This window comes from Trichechus manatus, unplaced genomic scaffold (genome assembly GCF_000243295.1).
Source record: "Trichechus manatus latirostris isolate Lorelei unplaced genomic scaffold, TriManLat1.0 scaffold00203, whole genome shotgun sequence".
Taxonomy (NCBI): domain Eukaryota; kingdom Metazoa; phylum Chordata; class Mammalia; order Sirenia; family Trichechidae; genus Trichechus; species Trichechus manatus.
This window is the reverse complement of record NW_004444139.1, coordinates 3,729,043-3,741,193: the sequence shown is the minus strand read 5'-3', so window position 1 is coordinate 3,741,193 and position 12,151 is coordinate 3,729,043.

The following is a 12,151-nucleotide window of genomic DNA, read 5'->3' as shown; positions in this document are numbered from 1 at the left end:
CACTGACTGCTCTGACCGGGATCCCAATAGAGGGTCCTGGACAGAGCTGGAAAACTATGTAGAACAAAATTCTAACTCACAAAAAAAAGACCAGATTTACTGGCCTGACAGACTGGAGAAGCCCCGAGAGTATGGCCTCCAGACACCCTTTTAGCTCAGTAGCGAAGTCACTACAGAAGTTCGCCATTCAGCCGGGGATTGGACAGCCTCATAAAACAAAATGGGACTAATGAGGCACAGCAGTCCAGGGACAAGGAATAGTAGGCAGGAAGGGACAAGAAAGCTGGTGATAAGGAACCCAAGTTTGAGAAGGGACTGTGTTGATATGTAGTGGGGTTGTTAACCATTGTCATAGGGCAATATGTGTACTGTTTAATGAGAAACTATTTGTTCTGGAAAACTTCATCTAAAGTACAAAAAAAGAAAAGAGTTATTCATGTGAGATCAGATTGACAACAGCAACTCAAAAGGTTTGATGGGAAGCCTAGGGGGCAGTGAGCTGAAGATAATGATGATGGAATAATTTGGAAAAGGGTAGTGAGAATAGCAGCACAACTGGAAGAATGTAATCCATGTCACTGAATTGTACATGTAGAATGTACAATTTCAAAATGGTGTAACTTTCGCTATGTATATTTTCACCAAAATAAAGGTCCTCCAAGGTCGAGAAGAGAGAGTGTTGACATGTCACGGGGTTGTTAACCAATGTTATAAAACAATATGTGTACTGACTGTTTAATGTGAAACTATTTGTTCTGTAAACCTTCATCTAAAGTACAATAATAATTTAAAAAGTCTAATGATTTAAGAAAAAAATAATTAGAATCTTTAGAAATCTAGAAGGTTGATTTGTTGTTTTTCATTTGAGGATAAAGATAAATTTTTAAAAGGTAATAAAATACATTTTTTTCTCACAACACCACATTCCGTCCATCTTTATATTATTATTTAAAATTAAGAGCCATGGCCATGTCCTTTTTGTTTGTTTGTTATACTTTTAAAGAAATACAGTTTTGTTGCTATTGAATGCTTGCAGAATGGTAACAACTAAAGCACAGCTTTTAACAATAAGTAAATATAATTCTGATATTATGCCCCACAATATTGCTAAAAATAACACTTTTTAAAGTAGTCCGTAACAAATATTTAGATTATGAACACGTCTATTCACTGTTCCCATCGTGCCCCTGATGTCCACTCAGGTTCGGCAGGGGAGGTGCCCTCAAGTCTCATTATCATTGGTCTCCTTCCTGATATCCTTTCCTAGCCATCTCCCTGTCCCCTAGGGTCCTAAGTGCATCTGGAAATAATAATAACTCCCAAGATAAAAGCATAGATGCTTTACTTTTTCACATTAAAATTCACAGAACCTAGATTTCTTGAGCCTTACATGCCACAAGAATTCCTCACTGAGCTCATAGTTGGTACCAAGGCCTAAAATGGAAAAAAATCTGGAAAAGAAATACTGAGACATGGGTTCTTATCTCAATTCCACCTTGTGCTGCTTCTGTGACTCTGAACCACTCCCTCAAGCTCCCTGATATTTAGTATGTGCATTCATTGACAAATGGTAATAGGAATCCTTGTCCTTCCTGCTTTACTAATCTGAGTGTTCCAGGTGATAACAGAGAATGCTTTTTGTAACCTGTGAAGTTTTATACAAACAAATGTAGTTGTCATTTGCCTCAGGAGCCTCCGTGTTTGTGGTTAAGCAGACAGTAGCAAACCAAAAGCTTAAGTCCGTCTGTCTACACAGAAAAGCAAATAGAAGAGCTTAGCTTCACTTGAAGTAAACATGAAGCCAGTCATTAAAATAAGACACTTCCACTTTATAAACATTTTTGAGAGTATTCTCTGCCTGTCTCATCATTTCCTCAAAGTGCGTTAGAGGAAGAGCACTTTGGTTGATAACACTTCCTTCCAAGGCATAGAGGATTTTTTTTTTTTTTTCAATTCCTGGAAATGGATGACTGAAATTCCTGGATTTCAGAAAAAGTTACAAGTTTGAAAAGTGAAAAAGTAATCAGTTAGTAAAGTATTATTGACTGACGGCAAAATGACTGGTTTCTGCAGGGCATTCTGGGAGATGGAGAAGAAGGGTAGGTAGTACCTTGTCCTCTCTGCATGCAAGCTCACAATCTCATTGGATAGTCAAAATACATAGAGGAAACACAATCTGTATGATTGATGTGACATTCTAGGTATTGATTTTGGGAGTGATAGAGCCCAAGGAAGGGAGGGTCATTGCGAATATGTGAATTCTTGATAAATTCCACCTTCCCATCTCTTAATCCTCCCTTCTCCAAAATACCTAACCATTCCTTTCTGAAACTCACCTGTCTCCTCCAGATATTCCTATTTTCTATATGCATAAGGCTATAATATTTATTTATTGTAGATAAGTGGTAACTTTGGTGAAGGGTAAGACAGTTCACAATACTGGGGAAGCCAGCGCAATTTGTACAAGGAAAGGTCATGGAAGCTCCATAGACACCTCCAAACTCCCTGAGGGACTGAATTGCTGGACAGAGGGCTGTGGGGACCATGGTCTAGGGGAACATCTAGCTCAATTGGCATAATACAGTTTATAAAGACGATGTTTTACATTCTACCTTGGTGAGTAGCGTCTGGGGTCTTAAAAGCCTGTGAGCAGCCATCTAACATACTCCACTGGTCTCACCCCTTCAGGAGCAAGGGAGAATGAAGGGAATAGGGCACAAGGAAAAGATTAGTCCAAAAGACTAACGGACCACAGCTACAACGGCCTCCACCAGACTGAATCCGGTACAGTTAGATGTTGCCCGGCTACCACCACTGACTGCTCTGACTGGGATCACAACAGAGGGTCCTGGATAGAGCTGGAGAAGGATATAGAACAAAATTCTCACACAAAAAAAGACCAGATTTACTGGCCTGACAGAGACTGGAGAAACCCCGAAAGTATGGCCCCCGGACACCCTTTTAGCTCAGTGGTGAAGTCACTCCCGAGGTTCGCCTTTCAGCTGGGGATTGGACAGCCCCATAAAACAAAACAGGACTAATGAGCCACAACAGTCCAGGGACAAAGATTAGAAGGCAGGAGGGGACAGGAAAGCTGGTGATAGGGAACCCAAGGTTGAGTAAGGATAGTGTTGATATGTAGTGGCGTTGTTAACCATTGTCACAGGGCAACACGTGTACTAAATGTTTAATGAGAAACTATTTGTTCGGTAACCCTTCATCTAAAGTACAATAAACAAAAATTTTAAAAAATTTGTTTATCGTGTAAGTCTGCTTCCCTAATTGAGGGCATTAATGGTTCAGTGGTAGAATTCTTACCTTCCATGGGGTACATTCGGGTTGGATTCCTGACCAATGAACCTCATATACAGCCACCTACCTTCTGTCAATGGAGTCTTGTGTTTTACTATGATGCAGAAAAGATTTCCAAGGAGTTTACAGATTAAGATGGACTAGGAAGGAAGGTCTGGTGATCTACTTCAAAAAATCAGCCAATGAAAACCCTATGGATCACAATTGTCCACGCAACTGATCATGGGGATGGCACAGGACTGGGCACCCTTTCATTCCCTTGTGAATGGAGTCACCGTGAGTTGGGGGCCTCCTTAATAGCAACTAACAACAACAACAAACATTTCCCAATTAGGATGATATTAAATTGTCGAAAATGGAAATCAATGTTTTTATTCTTATAACTTTTGCACCCTGGACAGTATGTATTAAAATGTAAAATATTCATGAATACAGGATAGTAGAGGGCTGTAAGGAGTGGGTAGAATTAGTGAAGCAAGAAAGAAGTCATTTCCATGACGAAGGAATGGTTTGACTAATGCACAAAGATGATAGTGGATGTGGAAGACAAGAGGTCTTCTGCAAACAGTATGTGTTGAATAGCCTCTGGATAAGTTGAATTAAATCAAATCATGGAATTCCCCCCTAATTTTAACAACATAAAGTTTATCTTTTTAACAGAGTATAGTGAGATACTGGGCTTGAGGTTCCTCCTTTGCTCTTTTTTCCCCCTAAATCTAAGGCACCATATATAAAGCACAGGATTTTTTATCTGTTTGTTTGCTTGCTTGCTTGCTTGTTTGATATTTGTTGAACTAAAAAGGAAAATAACGTAATCTAGTTTAAATTATTAAGTGTACTGTATTGGACAAGTTCAGAATTTCTGCCCAGCTTACAATCATCTTCAACCATTGCCTACTTTCTCAATGTATAGCCAAAAATAAAAGAAGCCTTCAGTGGAGTAGAATTCCAGGACATTGACAACATTTTATAAGATCAGATGGAGGGCTTTCCTAGGAATTAGACCTTGTGACTCACAGTTATTCTACCCAGATGACGGAACAATTCTATATAAGTTCAACAATCATCACAGCTCAAACTCTACCTCATAAACCAAAGCATCAGAAGTAGGTAGAGTGAGACAAAAGAAAAAATTGAAGGAAATTTACAGAGCAAAGAAAGGATAAAACAAGTTAAAAAAGAAAGAAAGAAAGAAAACCAGAAATAAAAAATCCTGTTTGGTGTGTAGTCTTGATGTAAGTTCTTTCCTGAGGCATGGCTACGTCCCTGCTTTTGCCTACGTGAAATCATCCTATAGGCCATTGTGAGTTTCCTCTTTTTATTTTGCTAGCTCACATTGAATTATATGATTTGCATCTAAACAGTTAAATATAAATTTACAGAAATTCTGTGGTGTGGTTTTCACCTCAGACACCGAAATCAAGAAACATGGGAGTTCGGTTTTCAGAGGCGTGTAATTTGGAGTACATAATAATTGAAGTAACTAGTTAGCCTGAGAAATGAGATATGCCACTATACGAGAGTTAGAAGTGGGACACACCATTACTTTTACATTTGCTTATTTGGTGGAGAAGAATTTGTAATAGACTATGCATCATTAATATTACCTGGCTTTTTTTCCTCTAGATTTCTTGTGGTTCTTTACAACTGGTAATACTGTATGAATAAGTAGTCTCAGTTAATAGCATGCCCATGGACATGTGCCTTCAAGGATTTTGAGATTATGCGACGGCCAAACCATTTGGGAGGTAATAGTGCTGCCACAGTTTAATAATGAGCAGCTGTGAGGCACCAAGTGTCAAATAGAACATTGATTCTCATAATAGTGGACCAAAAGGGCAAACCTCATAACTAATGTTTAACGATAGAGCTCGATAGCAAACGTGAGCTGAGTGAAGACTGATTATATGCATGGGAACTCACATTGCAACCAATTTTAGGACAAAAGCACAAATAATATCTGAAATTGTAAATGACCATTAATTTTCCTGGAGATCTGACAGAAGAACAAGCCTCATATAAATTAAAACTGAGGAAAGAGAATTCGCTCCCCTTCAGTCACATCATCCTGGTGGGATTCCTGCTGATACAACTGTTTTTCACCCCAACTGTACTGTATGCCAATTGAGGAAAAATTCTTAGAGTTTTAAAAAATGACCTTAGTGGAATTTCTCTGGGTCTTCCACCCAAATTACTACTGGAGGTGAAGCTACTTCCCTGGATGGTGCAAACGGTTAATATGCTTGCTTCTAACGGAAAGGTTAGAGGTTTGAGTCCATCCAGGGGTGCCTCAGAAGAAAGGCCTGGCAATCTACTTCTAAAAAATCAGATTCTGGTGACCATGAATTAACTCTGTCAAAAGGGATGTATGTCTGTCTACATCCATTAATTATCCATTTATCCACTTATGCATTCATTTAATCATTCAAGAAATACTTATTGAGTATGCACTATGTACTGTACGCTAAAACAAGGGGGAAAATAGAGATAAACCAGACAAATAAGAATTCTTGTGCTCATGAAGCTTTCGCTCTAGTTGGAGAAGACACCACTGCCACCACCCATTGCCACTGAGTCAATTCTGACTCATAGCGACCCTATAGGACAGAGTAGAACTGCCCATAACGTTTCCAAGGAGCTCCTGGTGGATTCGAACTGCCCACCTTTTGGGTAGCAGCCAAGTTCTTAATCACTGCTCCACCAGGGCTCCAGTTGGAGAAGACAGACAATAATAAAGATAGATAAGAGAATTATACAGCAGATTGCATTGTGATTCTGAAAAAACAAATGTTACAATATTCTAGTTGTGTATTTCAGCCAATCGTCTTTTGAAATATAGTGACCAATAATCTTCTAACACCAGAAGCAGGACACAAGATCATTTATGTGTCAAACCTTCTGTGTTATCTCTAAGAGTATAGAGTGAAGTAGACACTAGATTTTAATACCCTGCTCCTTAAAAAAAAGAATGTTTTTAAAACATCCACAAGGAATCATGTTTCTAATACCCACTATGTCATAGCATCTGATATTACTTGATGAGAAAGAACACACAACACGTGTATAAGCCATCTCTGGAGAGTGAGCTTTCTGATTAAAAGCTAGCAGATCAACCTGGCATGTGAATTTCTGATTACAGCAACTACTGACCCTAGTATGCAATTAAAACAAATATACACATTTATATCATGTGGCCTATGATGAAGAAGCTGAAGTAAATTGCTACTTACAGATTTATTGATTTACCATTTCCATTGACTTGTGATCTATTTGTTCACCTTGACCGCTTCTTGTCTCTCTTGTTTCTGAGACATTGCCTGACCCTGACCTTAGCTACAGATGTGTTTCCAGGACCCTGACCTTTCACACTGCATCCTACTACCTTGCGCCAGCCTAGACCCATGAGCCTACGGCCAAGGCTCTGGATAATTCCTGGATCTGCCTGGCTCAGATTTCTCCCAGTCTCTCTGTGGTTCACCGTTAGCCATAGATCCATACCAAAGAACGTGTTGTTTTGTCTGCTGGGAACAATAATACACTCGGCTTCAACCTGATGTATGCATTCCTCACATCTGTTTTAGCAGATACAATCTGCTTGCAGGAAGGAGAGTTAGAGTACAATTTGGTTCATCTCTCCTCATAATGTGTACTTCAAAGGGGAGTTTATCTCTCTGACTTTATCATTCTCCCAAGTCTGATATCTCCACCTCTCTCCCTCTGTTTTTCAACAGCTGAGTTTGGAAAACAAGCTCTTATCTAGAGGCCACCCTTTTGCTGTGAAATCAGAATTCTCAAGGTATAGGAGGAAAGATACAAGGTGGTTCTAAAACTGAGTGAAAACTTGCACCCAAAGCAATTATTCATTTTTTTATGAAAGTTATTTTAAATACTGCAAACTCTTTGCAATTTTTGTGTGAGATAAGTTAAAGACAGCCCATTTTCAGGACTAGCCAGCCTTTGAGATTGAGCTCAGGGATGAGCAGGCAGGTCACATAAGTGAATGCAAGCAGCGTAGGAACTAAAACAAGGCTAGCCCATTAGAATGGAACCGTAGTGTTGCCAGGCCTTCCACTTTTTCAAGAGTTGCATACAAATTTTTTTTTAATGTGAAGTATCATGATTTTTAAATATTTCAAATGTTTTCAGTTTTTAAAAAATTCTGTGCAAGTGAAAAATTGCAGATGATCTGTTTCCCCTGGAGTCGCTAGAGAACTGGGGTTCTTAGAGGATCTCAGCTCAGTAACAGTGAGGGGTCCTAAATACGAGGACAGATCTTTAAGCGTCTTTATTTGCGCAATAAAATGTTTCTGATAAGAGCTGGAATTTAAACTATTTTATATAAAATACTTTTAAAAACCATCAGCATCTAATAAGAAGCTACCCTATAAAGGAAAAAATAGAACGTCTTATTTATGATACCTAATTTAATCCATATATTATTTCCATTTTACACATAAAGAAACTGAGAAACTCTGAGGGGTAAGTAACCTTCCCAACATTACACACAAATGTACCCTATGGAATTTGAACAAAGATGTATTTGAGTCAACGTTCTTAACCCGAGTTTACACAACTCACTGGCTTAAAGTTATTTGTTATTGCTATTCTCTCAATCAGTCATTACTACCATGTGCCTTTTTTACTCTGATTTCAGAAAGTTTTTTAGATATTTCTGTCATGATATACTGTCATGTCCTGGAAGGCAGGAGCATAAAATCAGTCACCTAATTGTCTGGGCTGGATCAAAGAATGATAAGTTGAGAGACATCGTTTGCATTGAGTCCCTTTAAGTGAAACTTTTATCTTTCACACTAAAATCTAGAATAAATGCTGTCTTGTTTATTTACTTACTCTTTTAAAATTTTTGCTTTGCTTTAGGTGAAAGTTTACAGTGCAAATTAGTTTCTCATTCAAATATTTATATGCAAATTGTTTTGTGACGTTGCTTTTTAAGGAGGTGCCATGTGGTTTTCCATAGTGATTGTACCATTTTACATCCCCACAAGTACTGAATAAAAGTTACGATCTCTTCGCAATGCCACCAACATTTGTTGTCATTATTAGTATTTTTAATAGTGCCAATATTGACAGGGTGAGGTGGTATCTCACTGGAGTTTTGATTTGCGTTTCTCTAAAAGCTAATGATTGCCGGTATTTCCTCATGTATCTGTTAGCTGCCTGAATGTCTTTTTTGGTGAAGTGTCTGTTCATATACTTTGCCCATTTTTTAATTGGATTGTTTGTCTTTTTGTTATTAAGGTGTTGGAGCATTCTGTAGATTTTAGAGATTAGACCGTTCTCAGATATGTCATAGCCAGAATTTTTTTTCCTGTGTGTAGGTTCTCTTTTTACTCTTTTAGTGAAGTCTTTTGATGAGCATAAGTGTTTAATTTTTAGGAGCTCCCGGTTATCTAGTTTCTCTTCTGGTGCTTGTGCTTTGTTAGTTAGGGTTCGTATTGTATTTGTGCCATGGATTAGGGCGCCTAGCAGTGTCTCTATTTTTTCTTCCATGACCTTTATAGTTTTAGGTTTCATATTGCAGTTTTTGATCCATTTTGAGTTAGTTTTTGTGTATGGTGTGAGGTATGGGTCCTATTTCAGTTTTTTTTCGAGATGGACATCCAGTTTTGCCTGCACTATTTGTTAAAAAGGCTGTCTTTTCCCCATTTAATGGGCTTTGGTCCTTCGCCAAATATCAGCTGACCATAGATGGATGGATTTACATCTGGATTCTCAATTCTGTTCCATTGATCAAAGTATCTGTCATTGTACCAGGACCAGGCTGTTTTGACTACTGTGGCTGTATAGTAGGTTCTGACATCAGGTAGTGTGAGGCTTCCTACTTTATTCTTTTTCTTCAGTAATGTTTTGCTTATCCGGGGCTCGTTTCCCTTCCATATAAAATTAGTGATTAGTTTTTCCATCTCATTAAAGAGTGCTGTTGGTAACTGGATCGGGATTGCATTGTATCTGTAGATTGCTTTGGGTAGAATTGACATTTTCAAAATGTTGAGTCTTCCTATCCATGAGCATGGTATGTTTTTCCATTTATGTAGGTCTCTTTTGGTTTCTTGCAATAGTGTTTTGTAGTTTTCTTTGTATAGATTTTTATGTCCTTGGTTAGATTTACTCCTAAGTATTTTGTCTTTATAGGGACTATTATAAATGGTATTGTTTTCTTTATTTCCTTTTTGAAGTTCTTTTTATTGGTGTATAGGAATCCAATTTATTTTCATATGTTGATCTTGTATCCTGCTACTCTGCTGAGTCTTTCTGTTAGTTCCAGTAGTTTTCTTGTGGAATATTTGGGTTTCTCCATGTATAGGACCATATCACCTGTGAATAGGGATAGTTTTACTTCTTCCTTTCCAATTTGTATCCTTTATTTCTTTTTCTTGCCTTTTTGCTCTAACTATGACTTCCAGTACAAAGTTAAATAGGAATAGTGACAAAGGGCATTCTGGTCTTGTTACCTCTCTCATCTTTCAGCATCTTTCTGTTAAGAATGATGTTGGCTGTTGGTTTTGTACAGATGCCCTTTATTATGTTGAGTGATTTCCCTTCTATTTCTATTTTATTCAGAGTTTTTAATCAAGAATGAGAAATGTTATCAAATACTTTTTCCAAATCAATTGAGACAATCAGGTGATTCTCTTTTGTTCTCTTTACTTGGTCGATTACGTTGATTAATTTTCTAATATTGGACCATCCTCACATACCTAGTATGAATCCCACTTGGTCATGGTGTATTATTATTTTGACGTGATGCTGAATTCTATTGGCTAGAATTTTGTTGAGAATTTTTGCAACTATATTCAAGAGAGATACTGGTCTGTACATTTTTTGTTTGTTCATTTGTTTGTTTTTGTGGTGTCTTTGCCTAGCTTTGGTATCAGGGTTATGCTGACTTCAAAGAATGAATTGGGGAGTATCCCTTCCTTTTCTACTCTCTGAAATAGTTTGAGTAGTACTGGTGTGAGGTCTTCTCTGAAGGTTTGGTAGAATTCTCCAGTGAAGTCACCCTGGCCAGAGCTTTTTTTTGTTGAGAGTTTTTGTTTTTCTTTTTTAAATCTCTTCAATATTTTCTCTTGTTATGAGTCTATTAAGATTTTCTATCTCAGTTTGTTTTAGTTTAGGTAGGTAGTTTTTCCAGAAATTTATCCATTGCCTCTTGGTTCTCAAATTTGTTGGAGTACAATTTTTAATAGTATTCTGTTGTGATCCTTTTTATTTCAATTGGGTCTGTTATAATGTCCCCCATTTCATTTATTATTTGGGTTATTTGCTTCCTCTTCTGCTTTTCTTTTGTCAGTTTGGCCAATGGTTGGTTGATTTTGTTGATCTTTTTGGCCTTTTTTAATTCATTCTATTGGTTTTCTGTTCTCTATTTCATTTATTTCTGTTCTAATCTTTATTATTTCCTTTCTTCTTTCCTGTGGGCTTCTTTTGCTTTTTTTCTATTTGTTCGGGTTGGAGCACTGATATTTTTATTTTGGCCTGCTCTTCTTTTTTGATGTGTGCATTTATTGCAATAAATTGACATCTAAGTATTGTCTTTATCGTGTCCCAAAGGGTTTGGTATGATGAGTTTTCATTCCCACTTGATTCCAGGAATTTTTAGACTCCCTCTTTGATTTATTCTATTACCCAGTTGTTATTAAGCAAGATGTTATTCAGTTTCTATATATTTGATTTTTTTCTTTGCTCCTTCTGTTATTGATTTCTACTTTTATGACTTTGTGATCTAAAAATATGTTATATTCTAAAGAATGTTCCATGTGCATTGGAAAAGATTGTATACCTTACTACTGTTCGGTGGAGTGTTCTATATGTGTCTTTGAGGACAAGTTGGTTAATAGTGGTCTTTAGATCTTCTATATCTTTGTCAAGTTTCTTTCTAGATGTTCTATCCTTTACCAAGAATGGTGTGTTGAAGTATCCTATTATTATTTTGGAACTGTCTATTTCTGTTTTCAGTATTGTTAAAGTTTGTTTTATGTATTTTGGAGCCCTGTCATTGGGTGCATAGACATTTATTAGGGTTATGTCTTCTTGGTGGATTTCCCTTTAATCATTATATTATGTCCCTCTTTGTCTTTGACTGATTTTGCCTTAAAGTCTATTTTATCTGAGATTTGTATTGCTACTTCTGCTCTTTTTTGGTTACTGTTTGCTTGAAATATTTTTTCTACCTTTGATTTTTAATATATTTATGTCTTTGTGTCTGAAGTGTTTCTCTTATACACAGAATATTGATGGGTTGTGATTTTTTTATCCATTCTGCTACTCTCTCTTTATGGATGCATTTAAACCATTTACATTCAGTGTGATTATCAATAAGTATGAGTTTATTGCTGTCATATTGTTGTGCTTTTTTTTTTCCTGTGGTGTTGACGTTTTCTTTGTTCCTCTTACTTTCCTGTACTGAGTTTCTTTTGTTTGTGGATTTTCTCTTCTCTTCTTTTGTTATTATAGCGTTGGCGTTTCCAGAATCTTTATGTTTTTCTTTTTTGTTACTTTGATGAGCTGTGTTGTTAACTTTCTTTGTGGTTACCTGGAATTTATTCTTATCTTCCTAAATTTGAACCAGTTTTTCATTACTTGATATCTCCTTGACATCCTCTGCATATGAAAGTTCTATACCTGCACCGTTTATTCACCCTTTTATTGTTCAGACATTGTTGTCATTTACAGATTGACATCTCTGTCTCCCCATTTTAAGTCTTTTATCTTTGTTTTATTATTGAGACTTCTTTACCTCTGTAGGTATCTGGCTGATGCTGTCCTGTGCCCTAAACTCTGGTTGTTGTCTGATGTTGTTAGTTCTGTAACCAAAGAG